The sequence below is a fragment of the Heteronotia binoei genome, chromosome 1 (genome assembly GCF_032191835.1).
Source record: "Heteronotia binoei isolate CCM8104 ecotype False Entrance Well chromosome 1, APGP_CSIRO_Hbin_v1, whole genome shotgun sequence".
NCBI lineage: Eukaryota > Metazoa > Chordata > Lepidosauria > Squamata > Gekkonidae > Heteronotia > Heteronotia binoei.
The window spans coordinates 39791375-39815306 of NC_083223.1; positions in this window are offsets into that span (position 1 = coordinate 39791375).

Sequence of the window (23932 nt, forward strand, 5' to 3'; positions counted from 1 at the left end):
AAGGGGCCTGGGAAAAGTTAAAGGTATTCTGGAGGATGAACAAGCTAGACAGGTACTAGACAGAGATAGAGCCAATTTGGTGTAGTAGTTAAGAATGGTGGACTCTTATCTGGAGAACCATGTTTGATTACCCACTTCTCCACATAAAGCCAGCTGGGTAACCTTGGGTCAGTCACAGCTCTTTCAGAGCTCTCTCAGTCCTACCTACCTCATGGGGGGTCTGTTGTGGGGAGAGGAAGAGAAGGTGATTGTAAGCCTCTCTGAGACTCCTTTAGGTAGTGAAGGCTGAGGTACAAAACCAACTCTTCTTGTTGTGCTTGGTCCACTCAGATGGGCCGCCTTTGTGCAAATATCTTTTTCAGACCCTTATCCCTAAAAGAATCTGGGGACTCTTCAGTAATGTTGGCTGAAACCCATTCAACACACTTGGATACCACAGAATTCTACAATCAATTTTCCTTCTGTCTTTTGTTGCAACTGCATGACTGGAGAGTTGCTCTGTGGAGCAGCAGTCTGAGGATCTAGTCCCCACTGCCACTGCCTTGGTCGACCTGGACTAGCCAACAGCACCCCCCCCCCAAAAAAAAAAAATTATGAATTGTGGGTGACCATATTCACAGCTCCCCAGCACAGGGATCAACCTCTCCCTTCCATTGCTCTTTTCAAGAGCTCTCACAGCTCTGCCTGTAGCTCTCATCTTCCTTGTGCTTCCTAGTTGTTCCCCTGACAGCTACAGACACACAAACATGTCATTTGCAGAGTCATAGGACTCATGAACATGGAGGTATGGTTTCTGTGGTGGGTCTTCTTTGAGCCCTACTTCTTCAGGTTCCACACAACATGAAAGTCTCCTGTCTGCATTGCCTCAGAAACTTGGATTGGAGGAGGCACTTCGTGCAGGGATAGATTTGAAGGGCCATGAGTGTCACAGTGTCATCCAGCCGCCACCACTGTGAATTAATTGGTGCCTGCCATGCATGGGTTATGTGGTGATGTTGTTGATGGCATGAATTATCCTGATTGCTGTGTAGTGCTAGGAGTTTCCAAAGACATAGGGGCACAATCCACTGGTGCTTTGTTAGCTTTTGCCTAAACAAGTATGGTTTTATTGACATGGTCAACTTACACTAACATTAGCACTGCAGAGTGGGGGCCATAGGGCCACTTTGTCAGCCTTGTCTGTGGTAGATCTTTGAAAAGAGAATTTAGGGATTTACCAGAAACTGTTCCATAGCCAAGGGTTTGCTCAAATTGTGTATTCTTAGTCTGTTCTCCTGGGCAATCTGGAATTATTTGATCACATCTGTGGCTTCAGTTTTTTTCAGCCTCCTTGCCATAACTGAATGTATTTCTTATGGCTTTTGTTCACAGTTTGTTTATTTTATGAACTTTAAAAACAACATTTAATAACCACTGAGCTGGAAGGCGTGTCCTCATGGCCCTTTCCTCTGGTTCAGTACTTTAACAAAAACTAGAAGTGTGGGGGATAGGCAACATGAGGGCACAAGGTGTGGTCTGAGATTTTCTGCATTTGTCTTTCTTTCCTGCAGACCACGGCTGCTTGCTCATGAAGATCAGCATTGCGTTCTCAACATAGAAACTTGTTGAATTCATTTTGTTATTGTGGCAGCTATGGGGTCGGGTGGCACATTCTAAGGCAACTGCCTTCTTGACTGAAGAATATTTAATTCCCCCAACTCTGGCCTCTCTAATAGATTCTTTATACTCCAACTGCCCACAATCAAGTAAAAAGAGGGACCCTAGCATTAAAATAAAGATTGGTACACTGTAAGCTATGTGCCCCCTAAAGATCTCATCTGCAGACCTGCTAGACTAAGATGGTATTGATATGTGAGGTAAATAGAGAGCACTGCTTCTTAGATTTCTGACAACAAAACACAGATGGAGATGAACACCAAAGGTTTATTTAACATAAAACAAAGTATTTAACAAGATAAATATGATGTGTGGATACTTAGATATACAACTTAAATATAGAAAGTAAAGCTGGTGATTCCCCTTTCTCTGAACAGGTTACCTCAGCATCTTACCACAGAACCTACATACACACACACATAGATGGACCCTTAACAGGATATTTATTTGCATCACTGAAATGAACTTTCTTCCCCAAGCCAATCCTCAAACCCTAAATAAAAACCCAAACAAAAGCCTGTCTAAGCTGATGCTTCTTTCCAGAGCCATGAAAATCCATCCAATTTTTTTTAAAAAGTTTCTTTCCCCTTATCTAAGCCAGCTCAGCCCCTCCCATCCAGAGGAGTTCCATGGACTTTGATTTGCTGACAACTACTTGACTTTGCATGAGACCTAAATTGCAAGGATAGGTTCAGATCCCTGGATGTGAGGTGGGATTTTTAAGGGTTATTGCCACAGGTTTTTTTTTCTAGATCCAGACAATTCTGAATTAAATCTGAGGGTGCTACTTTGCATCTACAGACAGTAATAGCCAACAGCAAATTTCAGTTGAATAATGAAAATTCAGGCTTTGTGTGATGCTGGACCTTTTCTGGTTCTGTGAGGAGCTCTGGAAGAAGAAGAAGAAACTGGATTTATACCCCACCCTTCACTCTGAATCCCAGAGTCTCAGAGCAGCTGACAATCTCCGGTGAGCAGTGGGGTGCCACAGGGCTCAGTACTGGGTCCCATGCACTTTAACGTGTTCATAAATGATTTGGAGTTGGGAGTAGGGTGGCCAGACCGTCCCGGTCTCCCGGGACTTTCCCGGTTCTGGCCACCAATTCCCGCCTCCCGGGCTGCCTATACCGGAACCATTAAAAGTCCCGGTTTAGCCAGCCGGGGAGGCGGTGGGCCGCGGGCGCTGGCGGGGAAGGCGGCGAGTGAGGGAGGGAGCGTCCCTGCGCGTGCGCAGAGCCCCTGTGCACACGCAGGGACGCTCCCTCCCTCACTCGCCGCCTTCCCCGCCCGCCGCGGGGCCCGGCGGCGGTGGCGGAGGCCTCTCCGCGGCCTCCAGCGACCAGTGGAGGCCACGGAGAGGCCGCGGAGCGACCAGCGCCGAACAGCTGAGGCCTCTCCGCGGCCTCCGCTGGTCCCTGGAGGCCCTCCAGAGACTCTGGAGGGCCTCCAGCGACCAGCGCCGAACAGCGGAGGCCTCTCCGCGGCCTCCGCTGCTCCCTGGAGGCCCTCCAGAGACTCTGAAGGGCCTCCAGCGACCAGCGGAGGCCATGGAGAGGCCGCGGAGTGGCCGGCGCTGGTCCCTGGAGGCCCTCCAGAGACTCTGGAGGGCCTCCAGCGACCAGCGCCGAACAGCAGAGGCCTCTCCGCGGCCTCCGCTGGTCCCTGGAGGCCCTCCAGAGACTCTAGAGGGCCTCCAGCGACCAGCGGAGGCCGCGGAGCGACAAGCGCCGAACAGCTGAGGCCTCTCCGCGGCCTCCGCTGGTCCCTGGAGGCCCTCCAGAGTCTCTGGAGGGCCTCCAGCGACCAGCGGAAACCGTGGAGCGGCTGGCGCTGGTCCCTGGATGCCCTCCAGAGACTCTGGAGGGCCTCCAGCGACCAGCGCCGAACAGCGGAGGCCTCTCTGCGGCCTCCGCTGGTCCCTGGAGGCCCTCCAGAGACTCTGGAGGGCCTCCAGCGACCAACGGAGGCCGCGGAGTGGCCGGCGCTGGTCCCTGGAGGCCTTCCAGAGACTCTGGAGGGCCTCCAGCGACCAGCGGAGGCCGCGGAGCGACCAGCGCCGAACAGCTGAGGCCTCTCCGCGGCCTCCGCTGGTCCCTGGAGGCCCTCCAGAGACTCTGGAGGGCCTCCAGCGACCAGCGGAGGCCGCGGAGAGGCCGCGGAGCGGCCGGCGCTGGTCCCTGGAGGCCCTCCAGAGACCAGCGCAGGCCCTCCCCGGCCTCCGCAGCTGCCGCCAGCCTCGCCAGCAGCACCAGCCGCCGGGAGGAGAGGCCGCCACCCGCCCCCCTGGAAGAAGGTAAGCTGGGAGGGTGGGGGCCGAAAGCGGGGGGGGCTGGCGGGAGGAGGCGGCCTTCCTTCCTTCCTTCCCTTCCTCCCTTCCCTCCCTCCTCCCTTCCCTCCTTTCTTCCTTCCCTCCCTCCTCCCTTCCTTCCTTTCTTCCTTCCTTCCCTCCCTTCCTTCCCTCCCTCCCTCCTCCCTTCCTTCCTTCCCTCCCTCCTCCCTTCCTCCCTTCCTTCCTTCCCTTCCCTCCCTTCCCTCCCAACCTCCTCCCTCCCTCCCTCCCTCCCTCCCTTCCTTCCTTCCTTCCTTCCTTCCTTCCTTCCTTCCTTCCTTCCTTCCTTCCTTCCTTTCTTCCTTCCTTCCCTCCCTCCTCCCTTCCTTCCTCCCTCCTTCCCTCCCTCCCTTCCTTCCTTGCTTCCTTCCTTCCTTCCCTCCCTTCCCCCCTTCCCTTCCCCCCTTCCCTCCTTATGTTCTTATGTGACACAGAGTGTTGGACTGAATGGGCCACTGGCCTGATCCAACAGGGCTTCTCTTATGTTCTTATGTGACACAGTGTGTTGGACTGGATGGGCCACTGGCCTGATCCAACATGGCTTCTCTTATGTTCTTATGTGACGCAGAGGTTTGGACTGGATGGGCCACTGGCCTGATCCAACAGGGCTTCTCTTATGTTCTTATGTGACGCAGAGTGTTGGACTGGATGGGCCACTGGCCTGATCCAACAGGGCTTCTCTTATGTTCTTATGTGACACAGAGTGTTGGACTGGATGGGCCACTGGCCTGATCCAACAGGGCTTCTCTTATGTTCTTATGTGACGCAGAGTGTTGGACTGGATGGGCCATTGGCCTGATCCAACAGGGCTTCTCTTATGTTCTTATGTGACAATACTGACTTTGGTGGACCCAAGCACTGATTCAGTGTAAGGGAGCTTTGTGTTTGTGACTGGAGTGGACAATACTGACTTTGGTGGACCCAAGCACTGATTCAGTGTAAGGGAGCTTTGTGTTTGTGACTGGAGTAGACAATACTGACTTTGGTGGACCCAAGCACTGATTCCGTGTAAGGGAGCTTTGTGTTTGTGACTGGAGTGGACAATACTGACTTTGGTGGACCCAAGCACTGATTCAGTGTAAGGGAGCTTTGTGTTTGTGTCTTCTGGTGCAATTTTGTTCTCAGATCCTGTATTTACTTCATCAGTATATGGGATAAGGCACTTTCTCAACTGTGCTGCATAATGCAGCCTATTTATTTTGTCCTGTTTGCTCTGTTGGCTCTATCTGCGCCACCTTCATCACTTTCGGGGTGTGGATCCCCCAGTGGGGTGGTCTCGCGACTCCCTCTGCCGGCTGTTTCTGATAGCCCTGCGCCCCCTCTTTCATTTGATATGTGTCCCGTGCGGGTGCCACCCTCCCGCCGGGAGATGCCGCAAAATGAGCCCCCTTGAGGCTTATGGCGGCAGGGCTCGGGGGAAGCGAGCTAGACTGTGTTCTTTTGAGGGGTTATAGAGTGTTTCGAGCCCGTCCCTGTGGCATCAGTCCCATCGTTGTGGGGCCCAGGGGGCCGGTGCAGCGGCACGCTGAAGCAGCCTGTCGGTCACTTCCGGGTTCCTGTCCTGCATCTCAACCTGTGTTATTAGTGACAGGCTGCTTCGGCGGGCCGCTGCGCCAGCCCCCTGGGTCCCACAACGATGCCATGTGAGGCAGGTGGGGCTGAGAGAGTTTTGAGAGAGTTGTGACTGGCCCAAGTCACCCAGCAGGCTTCATGTAAAGGAGAGGGGAATCAAACCCAGTTCTCCAGATTAGAGTCCACTGCTCTTAATCACTATACCACATTGAGGATCATGGACACACACTTCCAAGTGCCCTCCAAAGCCTAGAACAGCATTGATGTGGCTTTCCACACATGCTTTGAAAAGGAACAGTCCATCATGTGCTATCTGCAGAATGGAGAGGAAGGGAAGACTTCAGCTAGCATGAAGGTTTCCTGAGTTGCCAAACTTGGAGAACTGCTGGGCTAATGCATGTACAGAGGTCAAACAGCATACTAGTTTCTATAAATCACTGCATCCTTGCTCTGAAGCATGCAGATAGACCCCATTTTCAGAGCCTTCCCAGATGTGGTTTCTACTTGTTCTCCCTCATGCTGCACTGTGAGTGGCCTTGTCAAAAGGGGTTTATAAAGTATCACTCACCTCAGAACTGGCTTGCAATAGGCCTTTGTACTGCTTTCCTACAGTTAAATGTTATCAGCCTGTGTCATCAGACATCACTGAAACCATCCAGAGAATTTCTACAGTTTGATCTATCCCATGGTCAAATGCAGGTGATATTTGTATACCGAACAAAGATATTCAAGATATTATTGCATGCTTTTGGCTTGAAACATTTGAGGTTGCTGGGCAAATGTTAGCTTGAAATCTGATTCACTACCTTTCTTGACATGTTCACTCAAAAATGCATTTAAAATCCTCATATATCTTCAAGCACATGTCACTGTTTTTTCATTTGGTACTCAACTTCTGAAAGGTATTTACTACCCAGTTGGGTGTGATTATTTTTTAAAAATCATCTTTAAAACGGTAGACATTTCTCTTTAGTGCTAGTCATCAATGGCAAGTATCCAACCATCCCTGCACAGAAGTTATCCCACCTTCCCCGCCATCCTTTTGATCCCCAGGAAAATAATTTCCTGGTCATGGGAGCTCTGCAGAGGAACATCCATATTGGTTGGTAGACTGAAGTAAGGACAAAGGGATGAAATCGATCCTCTTCTGCTGGGATTGTGAATAAGGAAAAAGGAACAGTTTTACTACCTGAATCCAGCCCCACAAGCTATGTGGCTAGTCTTCCACACTGGTCTTGCAGTCTCAGGAATGATTTTACTAGAGGCTGGAAGAGGCTGCAGAAGAGCAGAAACACAGGAAACTCCACATTCCTAGCATGGTTGGGTAGGATAATTTTGTCCTCATGATAGTCAAACCTTTTATCTCCCCTTCTCCTGAAAAGTTCAGAGTAGCATTTGCCTTCAGGAGAGTGTCCCGAAATCCAGTGGTATCTTCGTTTACAGCTGTATCACTTGAAACAAATGGTAGAGGAACAGTGGCAAGCAGAAGTTGTACAAAGTCAAGTGCACCTTTAAGTCCAACAAAGTTTTATTTAGAATGTAAGCTTTCATGTGCTCCAAGCACACTTCATCAACACGGTTGCCCACTTGGATCTAAGCAGAAGTAGTGTTAGGTCCAAGGTGGCAACATTTTCTGATGCACCTCTGAGGTTTTGGACATTCAGATATTTTTACAGGATGTACAGTATTCATATATTCACTGTAAAACATACCTTTTTTGACAACCCTGATTAACACACACAAAAGAAAAACATCTCAACATGGATTCCTGGTTTGAATACAAACTTGTTGAAGGGCACAGTAGTTTTGCTTAGATGGATGTCTAAGAGAGTTCTCAAGAAACACCAATGAAAAGCAGATATCCAACAAGCTCTGTAGTTAGGCTTCATCTGTAGTGCAATTAGCAGCAGTGGTTGTTTTTTTGTGCCAGATTCTACACCTATTTTTAGTGTAATAAGAATGCCATGTAATGGGTCTGCTTCTTCATCTTCACACAATGTGTATTTTCTTGTATAATTCACATCCTTGAGTATGACGTGAAGGTAACCAATTTAGAGGGCTTTGAAAGGGGATTATACCAGCTGGTGAAGGATAGGTTGATCTTCTTCTATCAGCAATGAAGCATAAGTACAACTTCCACTTTCAGAATCAGTTCCTGGTTGGAGGACAATATCAGAGCATTTGTGCTCTTCTTGTATCCTTTCTAAGAGCAGCTAATGAAGGGAGCTTTGACTGCCAAAAGCTCATACCAACAAAATCTGTTGGTTCTAAAGCAATCTAACACTTCCTGCTTTTTAAAAAGAACTTTCAATGTAAGTGTGGGTATATAGAGGGGGATGGCAGCCACAGGGGTTGAAGCAAGAAAAATGGCACCAGTGTGGGTAGCATCTTCAAAAAATGTGCACTTTCTCATCCACACAGTAATCATTCCAGAAAGATAGTACCAACAGGGTTTGGGAAAGATCACAGCAAAGGGGAGACACATGCACAGCAGGGGAGACACACACAGAATCAGGGCAAATGGAGGACAATGTCATGTGGTTGTTCCCCCAAACAGTGCAACTGTAAGAAAAGCATAATGGAACAAAATGTCTGTGTGGAAATAGCCCTTGGCTCACTTTTGGGACCCTGGTCTCTGCACAATGTATCTTGACAGTATTAGGTCACCACTCTCAGTAAGATTCAACCAGATTTGGTGCCCATTCATACCTACGAAAATCTTTACATTGTTATGTTTGCCATGAATGTATCTGACTTTATATTTCCACATGTATAATTATAATTCACAACACAGAAACTTTAAAGTTATTTCTTGTTTCTCATGGCTACAGTTTCTTTGTTCGTTTTTGGCTTACTTCTTTCTCTCAGGCATTTTCCTTACTTCCAGAGAAGTTTTTTTTTTTAAATACATTTACCTTCAGGATAAATTTATAATAATATTTGGAAACAGTCTTGGTTTTATAATTAAAGCTTTACCCACTCCATCCCCACAAGTATGTTGGCAGCTGAGCCAAATCTAAACTCTTAAGTGGTATTTATTTAATTGTGATTTGCCGTAGTGTTATTTAAAAGGGGTCATTAGGTGAAAGCTATTTAAGCCTATCTGCATTGAACAGAATAGTCTTTGTGCTGGCTTTTGTCAAAATTGCATTGCTCATTACATGAGGCTAACATAAAAACACAGTATATTTTAATACTTGATACTTTTCCCCCTCAGGAGGATGAGGCTTGTGTTATGAAGGAAATCATAGGATTATTATCTACCGTTCACTCTGTTGTAGCTAAGCACAGGAGGAAGGCATTTGGATGTAAAAAAAGAAGTCCAAGAAGAGTTTTTCTGGATGGTATCTTCAGTCTTTCGGTTTATGATAAGGCAGACCTGACTTTTTGAAGGGAACTATATGTCCTGCTTTAAGTTGGATAGTGTGCTGAACTCAAAGCATTCAGTGCTACATAGACTAAGGTGTGGCAATTCTGTTTAGTTATATATTGCCCTGCACACTGTACCTGATTCCTCATCTGATGAAGTGTGCTTGGAGTACACAAAAGCTTACGTTCTGAATAAAACTTTGTTGGTCTTAAAGGTGCACTTGACTCCTGCTTTGTTCTACTGCTTCAGACCAACAAGGCTGCCCACTTGGATCTGTTCTCACTCAGTTTCACATATGTATCTTTTTCAAAATGGTTTCCCTTTTCCAAAATTCACTTGCTGTTGGATGCTGCATTTCTCCTCTCCCATGACTAGCACTGAACCTGTGACGAGAACTGGAACCAATAATTGAATATTTACATTCATTCAAGACATGTTCCTTATATCTTCTAAACTTAAGCAATGGATTTAGAGAGTACTATGGCTTGTATTATGTGGGGTTGCCACCTGCCAATCTCCAGATGCGGTCTGAGGCTCTTCTAGAATTACAATGGATCTCAAGTGTTCCTATGTCCAGATGAAAGAGATCAGTTCCCCTGGGCAAAAATGGCTACCTTGGAGAGTGGACATTATACCCCTGCTGATGTCCCTTCCTTCTCTAAACCCTTCTGTCTTCAGACTCCATCCCAAATTGCCAGGAATTTTCCAACCTAGTTGGCAACCCTACTCATATCCTATCACTGCACAGCAAAGTATGACATATTCCTCCAAGCCTAATGAGCCCTCCTTCAATGGAATGGGCTTTTCCTTCAGGGGATACCAACTTTAATTAGCACAATAGCTGTACGAAGGCATGTACCTCTACTGTGTGATCTCCAACAGATTGCTAAGTAAGGAGGTGACCAACAGTTACAGAGGAAATTTTTGTGAAGTCTGCACTACTACAGAGCCCAGATCTCAGGTCTTCCAAGCAGAAGGTGCAATACCTTAAATCTGAGCTATCTCTATTTTTCTTTGCAAAAAACCCAAATGTATTGTTGAAACTAAAATAAAATTGATAACAGATTATTCTATCCCTTATGATCCAACTCTATTCCTCTTAAATTTATGGAACAGCTCTCCAATTCCCTGTAATACCAGAGACCTCATTTCAATGTTATTGACTGCAGCAAAAAGTGCTTTAGTGACACCTCGGAAAGAACAACATACCCCTACAATGCATCAGAGGCACTAGAAAGTGTGGGATTATTTTCTGTTAGATAAAATTACAGATTGGGTTATGTGTTATGAAGGTACATCTATCTCACATATTATATGAATAAATGGTCTGTGTGGATATATGCTTTTCCTGACACTTTTACCAACTCCCCCCCAATAAAAAACTTGCTTTATATCTATTTCATTAATTTGTCAAGGTTGACATTTTTGTTGTATTATTGATTCACTAGCATGTTGTTGCTGTTCTCTTGTGATTTTTAATGGGTGTTTTTTTGTTGATATCAATATCTCTGTATTATTTCTTATGATTGCTTTCTATTAGGTACATTTCTAAAACCTTTTATCAATAAACAATTTTATTTGGGGGGGGGAGACTCAAGTGTATTTAGGTTTGCCAGGAGCTGGTTTTCTATTGTCACAGGTGCCCCCACCCCCCTATAGCCAACTGTACAAGTGTAAAATTGTGAATTCTTGAGTTGGGAAATTCCTGAAGATTTAAGGCTGAAGCCTGAGGAAATTGGAGTTGGGGGGGCACAACATGGAAGTGATGCCATAGAGTCCACCCCTCAAGGCTGCCATTTTGTCTGTGGGAACAGATGCATATAGTCTGGAAGAAGTCATAATTCCTGGAGAATTCCATCTGCCACCTGGATGTTGGCAACTTCAGCAGTTGCCAGATGAGAGTTTCTTCTGATGAGATTTTTCTTACTGCTGGTCTCTTTCTGGCCTGCAAAGGTCACATGAGTGACTGTCCTACTTTTTAGGCTAGTGATAGTGGACAAATAATTGCCTTGAGGCGAAGTAGTAATGGCCAAATGGGGTGCTACACATATGTAAAATATGCCAAACCAACAGTGAGATTTTATGAAGTTTCTGATCAAAATCCATTGAAAATAATTAATTTATGCACATTTTTATTGCATGTTAAGTTGTAGCTGGGAGATGTCTTTCTCTTCTGAGCGGTTAGATCTAAGCAAATACCTTGATATTTGTTCTACAAGCAAATCTGAGTTATGTTTCACAAGTTTCATATTGATGCTGGCATGTCACACAATGCTAATGCAAACAAGACTGGAGACAGAAGCAGATGTCTTTTACTGAAATCTCCCCCCCCCCCCCCCACCTTTTGCTACCCATGTTGAGGCTTCAAAGAGATTCTCCTCCTGCCACGTGAAGCAAACAACTTGTCCACAATCCTTTGTAGAAACTGCTTCTGAAAAGGCTTGCCTTAAATAAATTGTTTCAGTGTTGTGCTTCTTTCTAGAAAGATTTTCTCAGGTGTAAAAGATGGATAGATTTGTAGGTCATTTAAATGTTCTCAGGCCTTCACTGTTCATTCTCCAGATTTCTCAGGGATATGTTTTATGTCATTTTAAAACAATTTGTTGCAACACTGAATCTGACCATGTGACAGCAGCAGCCGCCAATCAACATGATAGCCAGCACATGCATGCTGGACTTTCCTTCATTAAATTAAAGGATGGCTATTGTGTTCTTTTAAGTATATATGAAAACCTTGGCTGAGAAGTTTATATTCTCATTTGAGGCAGTGTATATGGATTTGGGCTGTTCAGATGTCTATAAATACAAATTTAACTTATATGTTTTGATCCTACTTTGGCTGAATCAACAAGTGGAATGTTATTCTGGTTCTCCTTTTGTTCTAATGAAGATGTGTGACTTTGCTTGATGGAAATGTGTATAGCAGTGTAGATTTCCACCCCCACCCCCCAGGTATGAGAAATCTTGTATTTTCATTTTCTCCTTGCAGAGGCCTCTTTTGGATCATGGCGAATGGCCTTTGGCCTGGATGTGGATGAAGATGGATGGACAGAGAGAGACACTGATTTTCCAAAGAGAAATGGAGCAAGACGGATTATCTCCACCTCAGCATGACACCTGGACCATGTCCTTATCTTCATGGTAAATGGATCCGAATGTTGTTGCCTGTTTATTTTTTTGCCTTCTGTTTGGAGACTTTCCCTGATTAATTGCTCTCTAGTAATTGCTGCTGTTAACGAATGTCAGACCTAATTAACCTGCAAGGCCTTCATCTAGTACCCTAGTCACTCCATCGACAAAGAAGAGAAGGTCATTGGGTAGGAGGGGTTTTGAAGATGGCCACATTTACCCATTCGTTTGTTTGTTTTGGGCCCTGTTTGCTATTCCTACTGCAGTGCCTGGCGACAGCTTTCTCGAATTCCCATCAAGTCTAAATGGCCTGCAGAAGCAGTGCGAACACACAAATTAAAGGAGTGTTTTCCTTAAAAACTTCAGGTTTGGCAGACACTTTGGGATCAAGTTTCATGTTGCTGAAATATCAAACAGTTCCCCATGATTTTCCTGAGAAATACCAAGGAAGAAAGTACTGAAAAAAGAAACACTTTCCTATGGTTTGAGGGACCATTGCTTTTTTGGGGGGGTGGCTAAGGGGGAGGGGGTGAAGACCGGATGGTGGTAACAGAGCAAGGAATCTACAGTATCTTCGGGAGTTGCCAAAATTAACACATACAAGGTATTCAGTATCAAAGTTCTCCACATTTGGCTCCACAAACACAATACCAATTGCAAAAACAAAGCTAAGGATTTCATGCTGATTAGTTCAATAAAAACCTTTTCATTAGGCGCATTTGGGAAATAAAGCTCTGGAGCACTGACTGAGATTTCTGTGGCTTCCTAGCGTTTGTACAAGACTGTGAACACAGTGCCAGCATCCTACTGTTCAAGCATGTTGGGGACACTCTGGCCAACACAGGGCAGGCTTAATGAAGGGAAATGTTTCGGAAATAAAATACCGCCTTATACTTTAGCATTAAACAGCTTTTGAAGAAGTTGTTCATCTAGTTCACTGTTAGTATCCCTGTGAATAACAGCTGGAGCTGGAGTTTCAGTTCCCTCTGTTGGGGACTTACAGTGCTGCTTGCTCCTTTGGAACCTCTCTGTTCCTGACATCATCTTTCAAGGTAGTTCTGTGGGTGTCCCTCAAAAATGTCCCTGCATGCCTAGGTTTCCTCCTAACAGGGCTCTTTGTATCATGTGGGAAGAAGAAAGAGCTGTTGCTAGGGAAACAAGGGTAATGCACATCTGGCTTGGCAGCAATATAAAAGTATAGATATAAAAGCAGGGTACACATTGACAATTTGGGTTGGCAGCCTCCTGGCTCAGGAAAAAGTTGGCATAGTTAGAGGTGCCCTGGGTGGTCAGACAGTATGCACCCTGCTACTGGAAGAGGGATGGGCTGTGGTCACACCATTCATGCACTTGGGAGATGCTTCCCTGCTGCTCCTGGGACATTCAGCTGGCCAGGGAAGACAACAGGAAAGCACCTCAAAGAATTGCCAACAGTTATTAATTGGTGGCTTTTGGGAGTGGCATAGAGGTTCTGGAGGATGAGGTAAGAGTGAGTGCCAGCCAGGGTCCAGATGTGTGTGTTTGAATGCACCATTTTAATCCAGCTGTGGGGAGTGCTTGTACTGTCCCAAATTGGCCATCTGAATTCAGCCTTCAACTGGCCAATAGTTCACAGCCAAAAGACTCCTAAAATTATTTCATTTCATCATGAATTGATAGACCTGTTTTCAGTTTCATGAATTAGAACCGGGAAGAGGAAACTGCATCTATTATTTTATCAATGGAAAGTTTGAACAATGAGTTGTGTTGTACTGAGGAAGGGAGTACAGGCAGAGGCTCACTATAAGTCTTTGTCTGTCCTCGGTCAGTGCCTAAGGCAACATGCGGCTGCCAAGCAAGTAACAGTAGTGTTATCCATTACAAACTAATATATCATCTGTGTTGCCTTTTATCCTTTGTGTATGTCTTACTGGATAATACAACAGTTTCATCTCTGCAGCTTCTACAGAGGTTTGATACCTTTGATGAATCTTCAGGGTCTTTTCTCATTATATATATGGGAGTATTTTCCAGACATGCAATAGTCAGTTTCTTGCTTATACATGTCAAAAATACATAATGATTAATCTTCCTCTCTCATAGATATAGGTCTGTACCCAATGACAGTTTGTCTGATGGACTGGCATTTTCATTTGTGGGAGAGGGGGGTAATATTTTCCACCAAATCTCTCCTTACTGCTACAGACCTCTGCTTTGTCCTCTATGGCATCCACTGACCCCTAGGAACAAAATTGTTGAGGGCTGCCAAAGTAGGGAAAAGTAGGGAAAGTCCCATGTTATGAAGTCCCACATCATATGAATAGGTAGAGTCATCATTTGGGACATTGGGCGGGGGAGGTTAATGAAGTGTGTGACCTGTTCTCAACATATATGCCTTTAGAGTGATAACCCTGCAGTTGCAAAATATAGCACAACTGAATGTGACATGTTCATGGATGACCACCAGCGAGCTGCCAGTGAAAATCCTCTGTGCTTGGTGTGCTGTCTTTCACCAGGACCATTCAATAGCTGCAGAGGTCTCCATAATAGCGGAAGACAAAGGAAAACAATACAGGACAAAAAAAAAGAGTTGCCATATTTCTTTTGATAGGGCTACTGTACCTTTAACAGCTGCACTCCTCAGTCAGAATCAACAGGTGAAATAGGTACCACTGTCATATATCTCCATCTGGGAAAGAATGGACTTGGTACACTTTTTGCCTCATCTATGGCTGTTAGGGGTCAACCAAAATGAATGTGACATCAAGAAATTTGTGAAAGGATCTCATTGGTTGTTTGAAACTATGAATGGTGGCTGCAGAGGAATTCAGAATGTGGCACAGGGGAGAAGACAGGGTTCTGTATATATCTTTTTGTCCATGGGGAATTGCCTGACATCACGGAAATGGCATGGAACCTGATCTGAATCTGCAACCTCACATTCAATGAGGTGCAATTTACCCATAAAGATAATCAAGCCCAGTTTAAAACTCCAACAACAAAACAGAGAAGGCATCCATTCCAACAAGAGATGGCTGCTTGCCATAGTGAGTAAAGTGAATATCCATAATCAGAGGCAGTAAACCTTTGAAACCCAAGGCTAAGAGTCGACATCAAGGGAAGTCCTTGGCTTCTATGTGTTATTTGTTGGCCTTCTAGAGTAACTGGCTGGCCATTGTTTGAAACAGGATTCTGGGCTAGATTGACCACTGATTTGATCCAGCAGGGCTCTTATGTTTTTAAGAGATGAGCAGTCTGACCCTATACATTATTACTCTGAATTAAGTTCCAATCTATTCAGTGGAATTTGCTTATAAGTAATATGCACAGGGCCCTGACCCGGATAGCCCAGGCTAGCCTGATCTCATCAGATCTTGGAAACTAAGCAGGGTTCGGCCTGGCCAGTTTTTGGATGGCAGACCTCCAAGGAATACCAGGGTTGTGACATGGATTCAGGGAATGGCAAACCACCTCTGAACGTCTCTTGCCTTGAAAACCCTCTGGGGTCATCATAAATCAGCTGTGACTTTACAGCACTTTCTACCACCAGTGTGCACAGGATTGTATCCTTTAAATACACCAATAAGTCCGTGCTGCTTATACTGGTAATGCCATCTGTCACTCTTCCACCTTTCCAAGCCATTGTCTGAAGTTTTTGTTTATTCTTTTCTACCTAGTTTTTTTTAAACCCATTTGTGTAGGCATGACAGGGTCACTATGTCTACTTGCAAGTGGAAACCTATCTTTAGATATATATGATACATGAGTCTGGCTCATGACAGATGTGCACACTTTTGCCAAGTTCTAAAAAAAGAATTGCCCAGAAGCAGCTCTACCACTTCATGTGCATACTCAAAACTCAGATACATATGTTTTTGCATAAAATAATATAAACCGGGGGTGGAATTCTAGCAGGAGCTCCTTTGCATATTAGGTCATACACCCCTGATGTAGCCAATCCTCCAAGAGCTTACAAGGCTCTTTTTTGTAAGCCCTTGGAGGATTGGCTACATCAGAGGGGTGTGGCCTAATATGCAAAGGAGCTCCTGCTATCTCCTGTTATCAAGGACAGAATGAGTAGGCACATTGATGAACACGGGTTATTGAGGAAGACTCAGCATGGGTTCTGCAAGGGAAGATCTTGCCTCACTAACCTGTTACATTTCTTTGAGGGGGTGAACAAACATGTGGACAAAGGAGACCCAATAGATGTTGTTTACCTTGACTTCCAGAAAGCTTTTGATAAAGTTCCTCATCAAAGGCTCCTTAGAAAGCTTGAGAGTCATGGAGTAAAAGGACAGGTCCTCTTGTGGATCAAAAATTGGCTGAGTAATAGGAAGCAGAGAGTGAGTATAAATGGGAAGTCTTCGCAGTGGAGGACGGTAAGCAGTGGGGTGCCACAGGGCTCGGTACTGGGCCCCATGCTCTTTAACTTGTTCATAAATGATTTAGAGTTGGGAGTGAGCAGTGAAGTGGCCAAGTTTGCGGATGACACTAAATTGTTCAGGGTGGTGAGAACCAGAGAGGATTGTGAGGAACTCCAAAGGGATCTGTTGAGGCTGGGTGAGTGGGCGTCAACGTAGCAGATGCGGTTCAATGTGGCTAAGTGCAAAGTAATGCACATTGGGGCCAAGAATCCCAGCTACAAATACAAGTTGATGGGGTGTGAACTGGCAGAGACTGACCAAGAGAGAGATCTTGGGGTCGTGGTAGATAACTCACTGAAAATGTCAAGACAGTGTGAGTTTGCAATAAAAAAGGCCAACGCCATGCTGGGAATTATTAGGAAGGGAATTGAAAACAATCAGCCAGTATCATAATGCCCCAGTATAAATTGATGGTGCGGTCTCATTTGGAGTACTGTGTGCAGTTCTGGTCGCCGCACCTCAAAAAGGATATTATAGCATTGGAGAAAGTCCAGAGAAGGGCAGCTAGAATGATTAAAGGGCTGGAGCACTTTCCCTATGAAGAAAGGTTGAAACGCTTGGGACTCTTTAGCTTGGAGAAACGTCGACTGAGGGGTGACATGATAGAGGTTTACAAGATAATGCATGGGATGGAGAAAGTAGAGAAAGAAGTACTTTTCTCCCTTTCTCACAATACAAGAACTCGTGGGCATTCGATGAAATTGCTGAGCAGACAGGTTAAAATGGATAAAAGGAAGTACTTCTTCACCCAAAGGGTGATTAACATGTGGAATTCACTGCCACAGGAGGTGGTGGCAGCCACAAGTATAGCCACCTTCAAGAGGGGTTTAGATAAAAATATGGAGCACAGGTCCATCAGTGGCTATTAGCCACAGTGTGTGTGTATATATAAATTTTTTTGCCACTGTGTGACACAGAGTGTTGGACTGGATGGGCCGTTGGCCTGATCCAACATGGCTTCTCTTATGTTCTTATGTTCTAGAATTCCACCCCTGATATAAACTATTGTGGATGTGAAAAAAAGATTTGCTTACAGCATCTTAGAAGCGAACTGATTTGTTGTGGTCTAAGTTTTTATATGGGCCACAAATTTAAAAGAAACACATGAAAAGCAACAGTAAGGAGAAACCATGAATTTGGGAGCGGGGATGAGAGTGGAAGAGGGGCGAGAGACTTTATTTTTTTCCCCAATATAGCACTTTCTGCCATAAAGGAGTCAGATACAAATGTTAAAAATGGGTTGGAGCCAATCAACTTTTTAACCCAACTTCACCCATTTCACCTCAAGAGCCAGTATGGTGCAGTGGTTAAAAGTAGTGGACTCTGATCTGAAAAACCAGGTTTGATGGAGGCATGCAGGTATGTTTGTTGGTCAGTAGATTTCCAATATAAGGTGGTGTCGCCATAAGTCAGCTGCAACTTCATGACACTTTCTGCCACCAACAACCATGATCACCTTTAGCTTGCCAGGACTCAGGTTCAGCTTCTTCTCTCCCAGCCATGGACCATATCTTTAAAATAATAGCCCAGAGCAGAAATTAAAAGTTACTGTGTCATGTTTAAGAAAATATAGACTCCAAAGCTCTGAGTAATCATATTAAACTGCATGTAAAAAATAAAGGGGACCAGGAATAATACTAATCCTTGTGGGACCTCAAAAAGAAGGTACTATACAGCTTATTTCACATTGCTTACAATCACCTTCAATGTACATTCTATTAAGAAAATTATCAGCTACTCAAATACTACTCCTGGTTAAAACAATTTTATTTAGTAACATATGGTAACAATATCTATTTCTTGCATCATTAATAACTTCGTTTTAGCTATCCCATATATTACTTTCTAACCACCCCTCCCCCTGTTACTTGACCCCCGCCAGTGTTATTTACTTAAAATACTAATATTTAAAGGTACCCTTAACTAATAAAAACAAAGATTAATATTCTTCTTCCTTCTAAGACTTAATCATTATCAAAAATTGTCCAATGTCCTTTTATTTTCCACTCTTTTTCTATATATCTTCTAAACTTTTTCCACTCCATCTTAAAAATTTCTAAGTCATAGTCTCTTAAAGTTCTTGTTAACTTGTCCATTTCACTCCATGTCATAACTTTTAGAATCCAATCCCATTTTTCTGGTATTTTTTCTTGCTTCCACAACTGCACATACAATGTCCTAGCAGCTGAAAGCAAGTACCAAATTATTGCTCTATCTTCTTTGGAAATTTTTCGATTTGTAATCCCAACAGAAAAGTCTCTGCAACTTCTTAAATTCGTATCCCAAGATCCTAGAAATTTCTTGTTGAATCATCTGCCCATACTTTTTTGCTCTTTCACAAGTCCACCACATATGGTAGAAAGAACCTTCATGTTTTTTACATTTCCAACATCTATCTGGCATCTTACTGTTCATCTTTGCCAACTTTTTAGGAGTCACAAGCAAAGTCCTGATCTTATCTCCACCTGTGGTGGCCTGCCAGCTGGGACAATTACTGAAAAACACAGGACAAGGACTGGAAAACACAAGAATGTCTCTACTGTAATGAAACTAGATCCAGGTGGGTAGCCATGTTGTTCTGAAGCAATAGAATAAAGTTATAGTTCAGTGGCACCTTTAAGACCAACAAAGTTTTATTCAAGGTATGAGCCTTTGTATGCATGCACATGTCTTCAGATACTATGAAATGGAAGAAATGGAAGCTTGCTGTTCGGCCTCTGTCTATAAGTTTTAATGGTTTTTTTTTCCATTTCACTATATCTGATGAAGTGTGTGTGTACACAAAAGCTCATACTTTAACTGAAACTCTGTTGTTCTTAAAGGTGCTACTGCACTATTACTTTATTCTGTTTTAATGAAATTAGCAATCTCCTTTACAAAGGTGCTCCTGTTACCAAGGCTTGAAGCGAACATCCATCAGTGTTCATGTTTCTTCACAGAGAGGTTCATTAAAAGATGAATAAATATGCTGGATAATCAAGTTTAGAGGTAAATAAGGCATTATAGGTCCTAATGTGTTATCTAATGAGATGTGGAACATTGATGAGGAAGGTAAACTGCTAAGCAGGAATTTTTCATAGAGAGAAAATCAGGTCATGTGGGATTTGAGACTGTTTGATTGTAGAGGATAGAACAGAGACTTTAAACTCTAGTTGCTTGGAGTAGTTGCTCACTTCTTGGTGGAGCTGTCAATCTCCAGGTGGGTCCTAGAATTATAACTGAACTCCTGACTAGAGATCAGTTTCCCTGGAGAAAATGGCTGCCTTGGAGGGTGGACTCTATAGCATTATAACCTGCTGAGGTGCCCAAAACCTGCTCTCCTCAAGACTTACCCCTAAATCTTCTGGAGCTTCCCAACCCACTTCTTTTGCCAACTCTACTTGGGGAAAATGAGCTCATGACTTGAGTGCTTCTTGGATTCACAGGTTATATAGACAATATGTGGGGATTTTTCCTTCAGAAAAATTTACAGGGTTTTGTTTTGTTTTAAAGAAATTCTGGATAATTTGTAGGCTTGTGCAACTTGATGCAACTTGCATAGAACATTAATTACAATCAGAAGAGTTAATTATGACAATAATTATAATAATTAGCATCATTAGGAAGACAAAAAAAAATATTGCTTGCAATCCCTAAAGGATTAACGGCTCATTGTGACCTGAGATTTTGGGCACCACCATTTGCTTAATCAAATGGCAAGAAGAGAATTGAAATGGTGGCAGGTACAAAAACAAAATATTGCCATGTTTTTAACTAGATGGATTCCATTTCTTGTTTCCAGCATGTCAAGAGTGCAACTTGATTCAAGCCATACCTGTGTACACTGAAATCAGTAAAGCATTCTACACAGAATTCTAATAAAGGGGCTCCTTGGTCATCATAGCTTCTTTTTGGGGGTTCTGGAAAACATGGAAGTTATACACAGTATATTGCATCATTTTTGCAATCAGTAAAAGCATTCTACACAGAATTCTAATAAAGGGGCTCCTTGGTCTTCATAGCTTCTTTTGGGGGGTTCTGGAAAACATGGAAGTTATACACAGTATATTGCATCATTTTTGCAATCAGTAAAGCATTCTACACAGAATTCTAATAAAGGGGCTCCTTGGTCATCATAGCTTCTTTTTTGGGGTTCTGGAAAACATGGAAGTTATACACAGTATATTGCATCATTTTTGCTTAGGCTTAATACAAGGCATTACATGGATTTCAGGATGTGGTATTTTGCTATGAACTGACATGACTACCAAGCATTAATTGACAGATGATACAAAATTTCATTTTGTTAAATGAAATATGACATCTTTCTGTTTCACAACAAGCATCTAAGGTGGCTCATAGTAGGATAAACTAAAGACACTATAAACATAATAAGATTTTGTTTAAATAGTAGTGATACCTGATGAAGGGACAATGATAAATGTCCTCTTGGATGGTTCCAAATGTTACCTCAAATTTGTATAAAGGGAATAGGATGTGGAAAACAGAATTCTACATGAAGGGCACTTTCTATTTGGACAATGAGGTTCTAATTTTAATTGTCTGTGGAAGTTTTGGGCAGCTTTCTTTTCTTCTCATTTCAGATTACATTGTTTATTAGAAGTATTATACTGCCTGTACTTCATCATGTATTCTCAATGTGGCCAAATCTGTGGATACTTAAATTCAGAGATTGAAGCCATGAACACACAAGACAAATCTGTCTACAGTCCTGAAAAATGCTCCAGATCTGCAGAGAAATCTGAAAATTAAAAAATATATTGGGGGAGGGGGTTTAACACCCTCCCCAAATAGAAGCTCAATCCACTTTCCCCACCCTGTTTGCAGCCACTGCCTGCTTATGTGCTGATGTAAGCCTGGCCACTGCCAGGATTCAGTGTTTGCCTAATCACTTCCAGTCTGTAGCATTGCCTGCCTGCATGTCAGTATGTACAAACAAAACATTCCCTTGTGCCTAGCAGATGCAGTCTAAGACAGAAGGGCTGATTACAGACCGGCTCTTTGGGTCAACTCAGAGACGCCTCTGAACTCGACCCAAAAAATCTGTACAGATGGCAACATCTGCCGGCCATCCTTCTCCTGTCCTCACCCTGTCCTCCAGGCTCCTGAGACTGGTTCAAAAAGCTACCACTTCCAAAGCGGTAGCAAATCTTTGAGCTGGCCATCAGTCGCATCCCTGCCATCTGGACGGGGAAGGGAGCAAGCGAGGTGACTTGGCAGTGTGGAACTGCCAAGCCTCCCCAAGTCGGTCCCAGGGTTTTTTTTTTTTTTTTAAAGAAACCATTCAGAGCACTGGAGCGCTTGTGTGCATGAGTGCTTGCCCACCAAGAAAATAAAAGGAATCCAGCTTTTGGGGCACCTTCCCACGTGGAGGTACCCAACCGTCACACAGACGGGATGGGGGCGGCATGCAGGTGAGTGTGCGGAGGCATTGGGACAGCTCTTTTTGAGCCGTTCCGATTTGGGATGCCTCCAAGCCGCCCCAGAATGCCCGTCTGTTCTCAGCCAAGAGAACACTAAACAAATAGGAACCACTGCTGCTTGTATCAGCACATCTCATTGCTTGAGTTAAACTACTTTGTTGCAATGTCTGACCTGCATCATCAAACTTATTCTACTATTAGGGTAGATTGCAATTAGGAAGCCTCATGACTACCAATATCTGGGGCAATTTCACCTTGGCTCAAAACTCCTGTTTAATCTTGCTTGCACATGAACTGTGTTGAGAGGTGCCAAGCTTCACCCCCCACCCCCACCCCAAACGTGCTGCATGGCAATGAAGGATTGGATTGATGCATCCCTTTACCATTCCACCATACAACAAATGATTGGCTGTTCCAGACATAGCCCTTTATTTTTCAGTGCCTCAGGGTGCTTACCAGCCTGCCCTATTTCAGCCACCCCCTAGTTATGGCCTAATGCCAGTTCAAAGACCAAGCCTGTTTATCCCACACTGCCTAACAACACAATGAAACAGCCAAAAATAATCCCATTCTTGTGCCAGAAAAGGGGAATGAAAAAATTCTAGTGGCAACTAGCTAATCCTACAGGTGGATAGTTTAGCACTATTTAGCAGCTGCCTACACCAGAAAGGCAGTGCCCCTTTGAAAGGTACACCAACTAGCACCACCCTGCCCTGCCAATAGTGTATCCTGACTTACTGGAACCTAGGAGCCAGCACAATGACACACATGGCTATAATGCCTATTAATGAGCTTATAATATGTAATTAAATCAAATATGTCTTTGGAAAGAGCAAGGTTTTTTTTGAAGTCATCTTTGGTAGCAGCAATTGCGTATATTTCTGCTGAGTGCTAAACTTCCCTGTCAATTACATACCTTCTCAATCAGTCTCTCTCCTCTCATTCAAACCCTTTTGAATTTAGAGTAATAGTTTGAACTTAGGTAGTATGACCAGACAGCAGAAGAAAGGCTCAATATGAATATTTTTTAATGTTTCCAACTGTCAGTAATTTTGCAGTTTGGACTAACTTCATTATTGTTGTTGTTTTTCTTGTTTTTGTTAATAAATTGTCACAGACAGATATTTGACTGGTAGATGGTGTTCTGAAATTTGAGATTTAGGTGAATTCTTGGGAACTGCAGCTGTATCTTTACAGGATTCTTGCTGTCCAAAGCAACACTGTCATCTGGAGCTGAACTGGTCTTATTTTTCTCAGTGCCCAAAATGTCCAGTTGTTTTTTGGAATTTCTAGGCTCTGCTCCAAGGGCTCTAATGATAACTGGCATGATGGTCACCTTCTTCTCCCAGAGACATTCTAACTCTATTAGTAGGTCTTGGTATTTGTGATCTTTTCCTGTTCTTTCTTTTTCTATACTGGTGTCTCTAGAGATTGGAGTGTCTTGTTTCATTGCTTGTTTTTCTTCTTCAACTGCTTGCTTAACTTCCCAGAGACCTCTTCCACCTAATTTTCTTGGTAAATAAAGATGATCAAAATCACTTCTAGGGTGTAGTGAGTGATGTATTGTCATTATCTTGTGAATTTTGTGATCTATTGCTTGTGATTCTGCTTGTTTCCAATTGATAATGCTAATTGTTGCTGCTGTTGCTACTGCTGCTAGCTATTAAGGAACAAAGCAGTTTTGGTTTGAGTTTTGATTAGTTAATGCCTGAATGCAGGTCGCTATAAAATAGCATTTCTTACCTTTCTTAAATGAATGATTTGCAATGCATTATTTCATTTTTTTTTTCATTTTATCATAAACCAAAGTTTTTTGCGCTAGTGTAGATTACCCAGCACAACTGGTTTGGGAAACACCAGTGTTTTCTGGAGCAGACAGGTAAAACAATGATCTGTTTGTTTCTTCAAACATGTCGGCCCCTCCCAGCCAGGCTTGCAATGGCAACTAGAGGCTGGGGGCTGCTGTTGCTGGCCCGGAAGGAGGGGAGGCTGGCCCGCAATCCCGGGCATCCGGGGAACTGCTGGGAGGCATGGAGCCTGGGCTATA